Source organism: Ovis canadensis, chromosome 14 (genome assembly GCF_042477335.2).
Source record: "Ovis canadensis isolate MfBH-ARS-UI-01 breed Bighorn chromosome 14, ARS-UI_OviCan_v2, whole genome shotgun sequence".
Classification (NCBI taxonomy): domain Eukaryota; kingdom Metazoa; phylum Chordata; class Mammalia; order Artiodactyla; family Bovidae; genus Ovis; species Ovis canadensis.
In genome coordinates this window covers 27,015,498-27,028,484 of record NC_091258.1, presented here as the reverse complement: position 1 = coordinate 27,028,484, position 12,987 = coordinate 27,015,498, and the positions used below count along the sequence as shown (strand labels likewise).

General features: G+C 59.9%; 1 pseudogene; it reads left to right on the top strand.

The window, feature by feature from the left end:
- Positions 1-3,558: 3,558 nt before the first annotated feature.
- On the top strand, positions 3,559-12,726 carry LOC138418552 (thyrotropin-releasing hormone receptor-like; annotated as a pseudogene).
- Positions 12,727-12,987: the final 261 nt, after the last annotated feature.

Below are 12,987 nucleotides of genomic sequence, written 5' to 3'. Positions count from 1 at the left end.
AGAGAGTTTCTGTGCTGCTGGGGAGGGGGTTGCTGGCTGCAGGACTCCTGGGACACACAGAGGGTATGGACACAGGAAACTGCAGAATGTGGTATGTCCATAGGCAAGCTAAAGGGTGAGCACTCAGGGCAAGTGAGGTGCTCTCTACGTAGGTGCTGGGTGGTGAGGCCTCTGCCTCTGCCTCTCTGGTGTCTTTCCTCTCCAAAAGAGGAGCTGGACCTTCACACCAGCGGACGGGAGGAGTGGTATAGAGAGAGGTCCCCATGTGAGGCTGAAGGCAGATTCTAGTCCAGCTGGGTGATTTCAGCACCAGCCAGGAGGACAGCAGTGGAGAGCTCTCGTGGAAGGGAATTCCCTGGGAGGGCCAGTTTGGAGGAGGACTTGTGGGGTGGGCTGGGGGTGGTCCCAAGAAGAGGCAGGGAAATCCTCTGTCCACCACGCACAGTGGAGCCCTCCGTGTGGCTTCCCAGCATTCCAGGAAGCCCCAGGGGGAGATGGAGTGCCCCCTCCGGGGCAGGGGGACATGCCATCTCTTCCGCCGCCCTTTCCCAAAATGCATTCATCCAGGACTCACATACAGGAGAGTTCACAGCAGTGGCATCTGTGATCCCCCAAACTAGAAACGACACAGAAGTCCACCAACAGTCCACCCTGTGTGGACACTTTGCAGCTCAGTCCTACGGTGAAGAGTCATACAGCACAGGGGAATGGATGAGCCGGACAGTCACAGTCAGGCAGATGCCCACCTGCCAGAGTTGGTGGAATGAGCAGGACACAGTCCGCTGTACTGGTTGCAGAAAGCACCCGACGGTCACAGCAGAGGACAGTAATCAGGATGTAAGCCAGGGCAGGGGTGGGGCTGGCAGGGCGATGGTATTCACACGCCCGCTTTATTCATTTGACTGTCATTTTGTATTTTGAGCATGTTTATATGAGTATATTACATTCCAAAGTCAAATGTTAAAAAAAAGAGAGATTAAGACACTTGGTGTCGTTGGACTTTGTGGGACACAATTCAAGGGCCTGGCTCCTGGATGCTGGACCTGGTGACCAGGAATGTGCGCCCTTCCCAGGCTCCTCCTGGGTTCCTGGGGTGAGGGCTGCGACTCACAGCCTGTGGATGGGCCTGGGGATGAAATCTGCACTTTAAATGCCTCAGAGGAGCCAGGCCCCTGGCCGTTTGGGGGCCACAGCAGGATTCCTGTTCTCTGAGCCAGCTGAGGGGCCCCTTTGGGGTCTCTTCCTGAAAGCTAGCCAAGAGAAGGTGTGCCAGCCATGGGGAACACAGCAGCAGCCCCAGCCCAGCAGGAAGCCTGGGGTCCCTGCTCCCTGGAGCCCCCAGGCCCAGGCCCAGGCCCACTCCTTCACCTGAAACATTCATGCCCCAACCGCAGTCCCAGTCTCCCTGCAGGCACACGCTGCAGGAGGCACTCAATTCTGTACAACCTCCTCTCCAGATGGAAGTGGGGGGCCCCCCAGGGAGTAAAGGACTGGTCCACCCCCACCTTCCCCAGGTCTCTGCCTCATCCTGTGGGGCTCCAGAGGCTCAGCAGGCTAACGGGGTCCTTCCTAGCCTGGCCAGCCTGTGCTCTGGGGGAAGCAGGGGTCCTGGGATTTCTTCTCAGGGGTCTCCCTGCTGGGGAAGCTGCATCAGCTGACTTCAGCCCTGCGAGGGGGGACCAGGGGGGACAAGGGGGGACGACAGGGGGCGGGAGAAGTTGGCAGGGCTGCGTGTGTGTCTGTGAGCACCGAGCATGTCTGCGCAGCACGGCAGCCTGCAGAACAGAAGCCTGTGCCGCTGGACCACAGTACCGTCTCCCCCTCCCTCTGTTCCCCTGGAGGAGGAGGAGGCGGGGAAGGCCCCGAGGCTCCTTACCCAGTAAGTTCTCAGCGCTGCCAGTTTCTCCTGGGGGCTGCCTGGGATGGCGGACAGTGGTCCCGGCTGCCCGCCTGGGGGAATGTTCTTTGGAGAAAGGCTTGTGTGCAGGGGAGGAAGAGAAGGAGGTGGGGGACCCCGGGATGCCGAGGTGGCCGAGATGGGTGAGCCCCTGTCTCTGGGGGCAGGGGGCCTTGCCCATGGGGAAGAGGGGCTTCTGGGAGAGCTCTGGGTTCTCCTCCGCCCCCACTCCCCCAGACTCGGGGCTGCTGGCCTCTCCCAGCTGGAGGGAAATGCAGCCTTTGGGATCTTACCGGCAGCTGGGCTCCCAGGGCGAGATGGTCTCCTCCAGGTAAAGTGAAGGGAGGCTCATGTTCAGGAGGGCTCGGGGCTCGGGCGGTGGGGCTCCATGTGTGGGGTGTGGCTGCGGGCGCCCGGGGGCACAGGAACACGGCATTTTTTGTCTCTAAGCACCTGGGTGAATGAGCGTGGACAGTGTGTGTCTGTAGTTGTAACACAGATGCCCGGGTTGTGGGCAAGCTGTGATGTGCATTTTTGTACCCACGTGTGCATTTGGGTCCCTTGTGTTGTTGGTACGTGTGTGTGCGAAGTTGAGTGTGAGTCTGTGTCCGCGCCAAAGTGGGTACACGTATGTGTGTTGGGCTGTGTCGGTGTGTGTTGTCGGATGCGGTGTGCAGGGGGATTTTGTTTCCTGTGTGTTGTGTGTGTCTTGCGTGTGTGCCTGGGTTTCTGTGTGCAAGGAGGGCTCCATTCTGGTCCTGGGTCGGTCGCTTGGCCATCAGGGGCCCAGACAGGACTCCGAGGGAGCTGGCGGGGGCCCTTCTGGCCAGCGACACCTGCGGGATTAAACGGTGGAGGAGTGGGTGGTGTGTGGTGTGCGTGTGTAGGTGTGTTGTGAGGCTGTGTGGGCCCCAGGACTTCACCTGTTGGCCCGAGTCCCAGCCATGACGTCATTGCTCCATCACCCTGTGATGGGTGGAGGAGGGGAGGCTGACTGATGTTTCCAGAGCTGGGGGAGCAGAGTCCGTGTGCAGCCCCCGATGCCCTGGGGTGCCTGTCTCTTTCGTTCTGCACAGCCCCCTGGGATTGAGCTACTGTTAGGGTCTCCAGGTGTGGAGACTGAGGCCCAGGGGAATTAAAGCCTTAAAGTTAACATTAGGAACAGACGTGGGACAGAGCCAGGCTCCAGGCCCAGAACTCTCTGTGTCTCCTGGTTTTGTGGGAATCTCACTGCATCCCTGAGAAGCAGTTTCACAGACGAGCTGGCCAGGGCTTAGAGATGCCACGTGGCTTCCTAGTGAAAGGACTGCGGGCCGCTGAGCACCCAGGAGGCACTGAGTCGGGGTGCGACACGTGTCCTTCTGGGTTCAGTCTCCTCGCTGTCTCATGCCTTAAGCACGACCATCTGTATTTATGGCCCAGGAGACTGAGGCTGGCAGAGCTGGCGACTCGCTGACTACATTTACAGCAGAGACTAGAAGGAGCGCCCCTGTCGTGTCCTTCTCTTGGCCAAGCAGTCACGTCACGCGGGCTGGGTCCCTGTGTGTCCCCGGGGCCGGGCTCTCGGGAGAGGCAGGTGTTTGTCCAGTGGCACGAGGCACTAGCCAATGGCGTGGACACCTCCCGGAATCCCCCTGCCCCCCAGCGCCTGAGCAGCCACCATGGAGCATGGGAGCAGGCCAGGCAGCCCCAGCACCGTGTCCCTGGCTCCCAGTGAGGCTGTCCTGGGCCCTGCATACAAGGTGGTCTCCGTCTTCCTGGTGCTGCTCCTCGTGTGTGTGGTGGGCATCACAGGCAACACCATGGTGGTCCTGGTGGTGCTGACCACCCGGGACATGCACAAGCCCGCCAGCTGCTACATGGTCAGCCTGGCCCTGGCAGACCTCACCGTGCTGGTGGCTGCAGGGCTGACCAAGTTTCCGAGAGCTTGGCTGGGCAGTGGGTGTATGGCCATGCGGCTGCCTGGGCATCACCTATTTGCAGTATCTGGGCATCAATGCCTCCTCCTGCTCCATCTTGGCACTCACGGTGGAGAGGTATGTGCACCCCCAGTCCCCCCAGCAGGTCAGGACTTCCAGGCTGTGATCCTTGGTAAACTGAGGCTGCTCTCCTTTAATGAAGAGGGGTGCTGTGTGAGACCCTGGAGGAGCCTGGTGGAGCGGGGGCAGGAGCCTGGAAGTGGGTTTCTCATCTCACCTCTGCTGCTGACTTGCTGCAGGATGCCAAGGCAACCTGGCACTCCTCGGGCACGGTGTTCCCCCTTGGGGATGTGGGCACTGGACTGGACAGTCTCCTGGGCCCGTTCCAGCTCTGAAGTTAACACCTGAGAGGCAGTTCAGCGTCTCAGGATGTAAATGCTGAAGCCCGCTGACTGGGTTCAGTATCAGCTCTGCTTCTTCCCAGGTGTGTGGCCTTTGGCATATTGGCTCAGAGACTTAATGTCTCGTCCAGGGCCACACAGACTGGGGACAGAACCGAGGCCTCTGACTTGCATACGCTGGCCCAGTTCTGCCTCTTGCCCACTGTGCCATCTGGGGTCACAGTGTTCTTGGCCCCTTAGCCCAAGACCTTTGATGGTGGGCAGTAGGAAGCCCGCCAGAACTTGCACAGAGATCAAGGTCTTTGCAGGAGCACCTCTACCTCGTGGGCCTGGCCGGACCTTAAGGGGCTGTGTGTTCTGACTCGGGCCCACTCTCCCCTCTTGAGACTGGCGCCTTGCTCTGCCAGCCCCCGAGGCTGCCTCAACATGGCCACTCCGCTCCCCAGATCTCCACAGCCTCGCAGGTCCACAGTGAAAGGGCCGGTTAAACCATCACATCACATTTGGTTCCTCATCAGGGAATCTGATTGGCCAAGCGCGTCAGGTGTCCCAATGCAGCCCAGTAGCCCAGGAGGGCAGGTGGGTCACAGGACCGCCCTGTGGCCTGCAGGTACAGCGCCATCTGCAACCCGATGCGGGCACAGACTATACGCACCATGGCACTGGCCAAGCGAGTCGTGGTGGGCGTCTGGGGGACCACATCCATGTACTGCCTGCTCTGGTTCTTCCTGGTGGACCTGGATGCTGGCGGGTGCCGGGGCCTGCAGTGCGCCTACTGGGTGGCCCGCAGCCTGTACCTGCCCATCTACCTGCTGGACTTCACCGTCTTCTTCCTCACACTCCTACTGGCAGCCACAGTGCTCTATGGACTTATCGCAAGGATCTTATTCCAGAGCACCCTGGAGCACCTGCCACAGCTTGGGGACCAGCGCGGGGACAGTGAGGCCCAGCCGGAGGCAAGAGCCCTGGGGAGACGGCCCTGTGAGCCAGGCAGGGGTGTGGGGGCCAGCTGCCGCGAGGCCAGAGGCTTCCCTTCATCCAGGAAGCAGGTACGAGGTCTCCCGAGGCTGGGGGCGGGTGGGGGCGGTTTGCACAGAGATAGGGCGTTTCGGCAAAGGGGTGAATGGATGGGGCAGGGGGTGCTGGCTCCACCCCTGTTCACCCACTCACTCAGCAAGTGTCTCTGGGCACCAATTGTGTGCCCGGCGAGGTTCTAGGTGCTGGAAGCTGGGGAGAACAGAACAAGATAAACATCCTGCCTTTGGGGCTCATGGTAAGACAAGCAAACACTTGTTCTGCAGAATACTGCCCAGAAGAGAGGGAGTTTAGGGGAAAGTTCGAAAAGGCCTTGCTGAGGTGACAACTGAGTTAAGATCTGAGATTGGCAGCAGGGCAGACCAAGCAGATACCCAGGAAGTGGTCCAGGTGGGGAGAAACAGAGGGGGGGCCTGGTGCACAAATGGTCAGGAAGGATGGGGGGAGTGGGGTGGACACTCCGGGGGCCCTGGAAGCACTCAGCCCTGACTGGAGCAACTCTAGGGGTTCTGAGAGGAGGGACCACATCTCAGGGTTCAGGGGACCCATACACGTTTGCAGCCCAAGACAGGCGTGTACAGGCTCCCACGTGTAACCATGATGGGCGCGTGGAGAGGCTGAGGCTGGGGGAGGGTTGAGCAGAGAGGGTCCCTGTGGATGAACAGCTGAGAAGTGAGATGGGGAGAAACAGAGGGGAGACAGAGAGACTGGGGGAGAGGGAGGCAGAGGGACAGACACAGAGAGGGGGAGACAGCAGGAGAGAGAGAGAGAGGGAGGGACTGGGAAAGAGACAGGGACACAGAGACAGAGAGGGAGACACAGAGAGAGACAGACGAAAACAAACAGTGAGAGGGAGAGGCAGAGAGAGAGGAGAGACAGAGACACACACGCACACAGAGACAGGGAGAGACAGGGAGAGACAGAGGGAAACGGAGAACCAGAGGCACTGAGCGGTCGAGGCCTGCTTGCACTCGGGCTTAGCATGGCCCCAGCACAAAGCTACGGACACACAGGCGTCACATTCCTGGGGCAAAAGAGTGATGACTTCATGGGGGCCCCTCACCCCCACCTCCCCGTAGACCAGTTCCTGGAGGACACTGCAATTCTCCTGACACCACAAGCAGAGACGGAGGCTCAGAGGGGTGAAGGGGACTGGCTGAGGTCGCCCAGCTTAGGCTTGCTGGCCTCAGCACTCACACTCCCACACGCTGCTCCCTGCACTCTGGAGGCAGCAGCAGGCAGAGGCCGAGATAGAGCAGACGAGGGGACCCCCAAGACCTCCCCTCAGCTCTGGGGTCCCCAGGAAGTTCTCTGTGTGGCCAGGACATCTGCCCATTCCCCTCCCACTGACCCTCCTCCCTCCCAGAGATGCCGTGACCCTAGGCTGGCAGTGGGAATTTGGAGCCCAGCATGTCCCTTTCCTCAGCCCACCTGGTGACTCACTCCTGAGCTGAAAGAACAGAATGGGGTGCAGAACGGGGACATGACTGTGGCTGGCGGGCCACCCAGGACAGTGGCGCGCACAGACGGGCTGCAGGAGAAGCTGGCTCATGGCGTGCACACTGTGTGACCGCTCACTCTGAGCCTCTGCTTCCTCTTACTGTTTTTTTGTTTGCCTTGAGGCTTGTGGGATCTTAGCTCCCCAACCAGGGATTGAACCTGGGCCATGGCAGTGAAAGCCCCTGAGTTTTAACCACTGAACTGCTGGGAAATTCCCTTCCTCTTCCTCCAGGTGGAGGTGATACCAGCACCACTGGGAGGCCGGCTGCAGGGAATGTAACCCGAGTGCCAGCAGCCACGGCATCCACTTGGGCTTCCCCGCAACACCCCCAGCAGATGCCTGAGGCGTCGCTCCGGGCATCCAGTCTTTATTTGCTGGGGGTCTGAAAGGTCTGGGGGGGGGTGCACCAGGGGGCACAGGGCGGTGAGCATTTACCACCCGAGGCGGGGCTATTCCATCAGTGTGTCAACCAGCACAGCTTTGAATGCCGGCCCTGGGTTCCTGCATGGGAAACGTTTAGTGTAGAGCCCAGTGGGTACGCCGTAGTAATTTCAGTGGTGTCACAATTATGTTCTCATCACACGCTCAGCAAACACATCCTGAGGCAGGAGCCACGGCCTCGGCTTGGCTGCTGGCCCCGCTGGCCCCACGGTGTGAAGGGTGACAGCAGTCACCCACCCAGCCCTCCCGCCCGTGGGCCACCACGATGCTGGTGGTGGTCGTGCTGCTCTTTGCCGTCCTGTGGATACCCTACCGAACGCTGGTGCTGCTCAGCTCCTTTGTGGCCCAGCCCTTCCTGGACCCGTGGGTGCTCCTCTTCTGTCTCACCTGTGCGTGTGCCAACAGTGCCATCCACCCCATCATTTACAGCCTCATGTCCCAGAAGTTCCAGGCGGCCTTCTGGCGGCTGTGCTAATGCAGGGCAAAGGGACCACAGAGGCACGCGGCCGGCCTCAGCACTGCCAGCTACAGTGTGGTCCGAGAGACCCCCCAGAAGGTGCAGACCCGCGGGAGCGAGGTCACTGGCGCTCAGGCAGCTGAGGCCCCACTCCCACAGCAGGGGCCTGGATTCAGCACGGTCTGCGGGCAGTCCTCCCCTGTCCAGCCCCTCCCGCCTCCTTCAGTTTGCTCCCCTGCTGGATCCTGTCTGCTGATGGCTGGCAGGGCCAGGAGATGGGCAGACGCCCCTTTGCCAATGGCTCCTTGAGCCTCCCGTCTCCTCCCCTGAGAGCTCTGTCTCTGGGCCACGATGCAAGAGTGGGGCTGTCTTGGGTCATGAACAGAGCAGAGTGCTGTGTTTTTCTGGCCACTGAGCCATAAACAGGAAGCCTTCCTGTGCCCTCTTGCTCTGAGGCATCCAAGCTCTGCCCTTGAGGAGCCCGCTTTGCGGACCACTGCCCTCTACATCCAGGGATGGAGGGGAGTTCATGGCTTGGGACAACTAGGCCCCAGGCTTCCTCCTCTCAGGCTCCATCACTTTTCTGGGTGGAACACTGCAGCCAAAGGCATAGACAATTCAGGGGCCAGAAAGAGCCCTTCATCGGGGAGCCGGATGGGTTTCTGCACCAGCTGGTGGGACCGTCACCCGGCCCAACTCTCAGAACCTCAGGCCTGTTTCCTCCCCGCCAATTCCCTGCAGTTGCTCCATGTGGTGAGTGGTTTCAAGGGACGCAGATCAACGACAGTCACCTCTGCTTTGACGCCAAGAACCTGGAGCCTGGACTGAGGGCCATGTGTAGATGGCCAGGACCAAGGACCCTCACACCAGCCCTCAGGTCAAGGACCCTGGGGGTGGCCTCCCCTGTACCACGTGATTTGGCCTTGTACCTGCCCTGTACTACGTGATTTGGCCAGGACCTAGCCTGTTTACCTGCCGGAAGGTGGCAGCTAAGCTGGACAAACTGATGTCCAGCCTTCTGTTAGTGCACATAGCTGTCCACCCTGCTGATCCACCAATAAGGAGAGAGAGCTGGTGTGAGTGGGTGTGGCCATGGTCACATGACAGCCCTGGTCTGGATTACTGCAGCCCCAAGTGAGCCACTGCTGGGCTGCTCCCCCTCCCCACCCACCGCCGTCCACCCCTGCTATCCCCCCATACCCCCTAGTGGTCCTTACTGATGGTTGAGGGCTCCGGGCCCTGGGCCAGCCCACCATCTGCAGCCCTTTTACCCCAGCAATGGCCCTGTCAAGGGGGACCTCCAATTGTGTCGGTTTTAATGTATGAGGAAACTGAGGCCAGGGAGACTTTCAGGGGGTCACCTGTCCCCCATGGGTGAGTCACTGAGTTCCTGCCCACAAAGCTCAATAGGACAAAGGCACAGCATCTTGAACTCAGCCCCATTCCCTCTGAGATTATTTACCTTTTGGCCACTGTGATGCTCATTAAAGCAGATTTTCCATGGACATTTGTTTGGGAGGAGGTCAGTGTAAGAGGTGGCCTGAGTGTGACCTCCAGGATGGAAGGAAATGGGAGGGAGTACGTTGGGCAGGGAGAAAGGGCATCCTGAAAGCTGGGGCCATGGTGGGACTCTGTCCCCAGAGAGAGCCGAGGGACAGATGGGGGCTGATGAGAAGATGGGGCCTTGTTGGAGGAAGGGTGCCCTCTCGTTGACTTTGTGGCTGAGCGCCGAGACAGGGGCTGCCTGGGTGTGAGCATCTCCCACGGCTGCAGAGGGCCTTCTGGGTCAAGGTCTTGGTGCTGGTCCTGGCCTTTCTCCACAGCCCATTTGTCACCCTGCACACCTGGGCGGGGACGCTCTGCCCTATCTAAGACAGGGCTCAGTGAGGGTACCTGTCACCAGAGTTCTGGCCTTACCACTGTACCAGTCTTGCTGTCTGAACTGCTCCCTTTCTGTCTTTTTTTCACTGACAGGGAGGTTAACTGTTTATTGTCCCCTACCCAGGACACACATAAAAGTCAGGAAATAAGTTAATTTAGGTACCTCACTTCCCTGCAGATGGGAAAAAGGAACCTGTGAAAGTCAGAGAGGACTTCACAAGGCTGCTGCCCCAACTCCCAGAGTGAGCTGTGCTCCTGGCTTAATTTGACATGCGGCTCTCTGGAGCTCTGTTGGGTGGTCCAGAGGTCTCCAAACCTGGCATGCATCAGCCCCTCCCTCTGAAGCCCCTCACTGGCTCCAATTTTTATTTCCCGGTTTTCAGAATAGCAGTTCCACCCCCAGAGAGTGTCAAAAAATAACAGAGCTGGGCTGGGGCCAGAGGTCTGCACACATGGAGTAGAGGGATCAGCTTGTTGGTGGGAGCAGTGCCCTGTCTGGGGAACAAAAGCCAAAAGCTCTGACAACCCACTCCACGCTAAGGGACGTGCCAGGTGGGGGCACCTGGGCAGACGATAGTCCTAGCCCTTAGCTGTGATAGCGCCTGTGACAAGCAGCATCCCTATTTAAGGGGCCAGGACCAGCACTGTGCTCTGGATGGATTTCGCACCAGAGGGGCTAAAAGCAAAGACACTTTGGTGTGTGGACAAGGCACCAGTGGCTGTCTCCCAGCTAGGCCAGGAGGCTGCGGGGACACATGCGAAGCCGGGCCTGCTGTGGCTCAGAACTTGAGCTGTCCCAGACGATGCGGAGTTGCTCTCACCCCGTGGGAACAGATGCAGCAGTTGGAGGTTAGAGCATGTTCTTCCCTGGAACAGGCCCAGAAAATGAGGCCTGGAAAAGGGACTGTGCCAGGGTCCCAGGCCAGGTGTGCCACACAGAGCCCTCGGCTATTGGGACACCAGGTCTGTGCTATTCGGAGATGTCCCAAGATTCTGCTCTCTGCTGAGCCCATGTGGCCCTCGGGGTAAATGCCCAGGGGCTGCTGAGGGCATAGTTCTTGGGGCTGGCTCAGCTCCCTCTCCAGACCTGTGTGGACACCGACTCCCTCCCTCCAGCGGGGGCCGCTGTGGGCTCAGGGCAGTGCTGTGCTTCCCAGCTGGGCTGGGCCCAGGGGCCATGGGCTCCCCTGGGAAATGCTGGAACAGCCAGGGTGTCTGGCTGGAGTCCCCTCTGAGCCTGTGCTCCCAGAAAATAGGGGCAGTTAAGAAGCTTCACAGGGGACTTTGCTAGCACCAGTGATTAGACTCTGAGCTTCTAGTGCTGGGGGCATGGATTTGATTCCTGGTTGGGGAAGATCCCATATGTCATGTGACATGGCCAAAAAAAAACCCCCAAACAAGAAGCCGGACAAATCTCTTGTTTTTCGAAACATCTTGGGAGACGGTATGCTGCAAAGACTTCCCCGAATGATGTAGATGAAGTTGGTCTACCCTTCCTCAGCAACCCCATGAGACCCCTAGATACTTCCCGGGTTACTTGTCACCAGGCCAGATTTTGCTCCTCCAGCTCATGGTTCTTTGTCTCAAGTTCAATAAGCTGAAATGAGACTCTGTTCCCCTAAAACTAGCAACAGAGAAAAACATTCTCTATTCAGCTGACTGAGAGTGCTCTTACGGCCAAACAGCTGGAGACCAACCATTTGTCACCTGGAGACCACCCTGTCACCTGCAGACCATTCATTTGACAGAAGACCACCCGCCTGTCACCTGGAGACCACCTGCCTGTCACCTGGAGACCACCTGCCTGTCACCTGCAGAACACCACCCTGTCACCTGGAGACCACCCTGTCACCTGCAGACCATTCATTTGACAGAAGACCACCCGCCTGTCACCTGGAGACCACCTGCCTGTCACCTGCAGAACACCACCCTGTCACCTGGAGAGCACCCTGTTACCTGCAGACCATTCCTTTGACACAAGACCACCCGCCTGTCACCTGGAGACCTCTCATCTGACTGGAGACCAGCACCCTGTCACCTGCAGGTCTGTCCCCCCACATCTACTCTCTGCATAGGAGCCGCGGCAGAGCCACCTGCCAGGGCCTCTGGCCCCCGGCCCCGGGAGCCCTCCCCTTGCCCTGGTTGGGGTTAGGCCGCCAGCGGAGGCTGGGCGGGTCCTGTGTCTCTCTGAGCCCCCAGCCCTGCCACTCCGCACTCACGCCCCGCCAGCTGTCCTGGCAGGCCCCGCGCTCCCTGCGTCCGCCTGCGGGTCTCAGGCGCCTCTCGGCCTGCGCGGTGGCCGTCGGTGATCACAGGGCTGCTCGGAGCCAGCGGCTCTTAGGGGATGACCCAGGAACTCCTGAAGTTGCCATCGTGCAGGTAAGACACATATTTGCAGTTTCTTGAGCTTTGCGTGTGGACATGAAGGGCTCTTTGCAGTTTTTGAGGCCCCGAGGGTCATTCCAATGGAGCGACCCCCATGTAGCTGAGGAGACACGGTTCTCGGCTTCTGAGCGGGCAGCTCACCCTTTGGGTGTTGCGTCGTTGCAACCAGCAAGTCGGTGGCCCCCCAGCCCTCCCCCACGCCCCCCACCGAACTGGTAGGCCTGTGCAGACACAAGTGCCTTTCTGCTCCTTTAATTGCAGGCGGGGCAGGGCAGGAATAACGGGACTCCCCTCCCCTGCTGGGTTCCATGGGTGCGAAGTGTCAGCGCCTGCCTCCCACCGCTCACCCCCATCACAGATGCACAGCACTTTGTCCTCCTCCGACTCCAGGCAGCTTCAGACCTGCCGCCCAAGGCGTCTGGAGCTGCCACTGGTCCTTCCGTGTGTCTTTGGGAGGCTCCTGTCCTCCTGAGCCTGCATCTCTCTCCTCCTCCTCCCTGTGAGGTCAGGGCCTCTCAGGCTCTCCCGCCTCCACCTGACTGAGGAGCTGGGCCCCTGGCCTGGACCATAGGTGCCTGCTGGCTCTGCGCGAAAGGAGGAGAGATGGTGGCGGAGAATAGGGCCCAGGAGGAGTGGCCCCTCTGGGCCAGGCCACTCTGCTCGGCCTGGGCTTCCAGGTGTTCTGTGCAGCTGGCCCAGCGAGGGTGCTGGTGCCAGGACCCTGGCCCAGAGGGGACGCGGTGACTAAGGAGAAGTTGTCTGGAGGTGTGGCAGTTGCCACACCTGGTGCTGGGGGTGGCTGGGAGTGATGCCACCGAGGTGGTCCTCAGAGTGGGGGCGGGGTGCTGAGGCCTTGCTTAACATTTAACCCCTCCTGTGGCTGAGCAGGGGTGGAGTGTGCCAGTTGGGATACTTGGAGCCTGGTTTGAGCGCTGCACCTAGCAGAGGAGGGCCTGGGGTCAGCAGGCAATGGGAGAGGTGTCTGTGGTCCACATGAGCCTCCCAGACTCCCCGAGGTGGCTCCCCAACTTAGAGCTTGGGGGAAGAGAGCCAGGGAGAAGTCAGGGAGG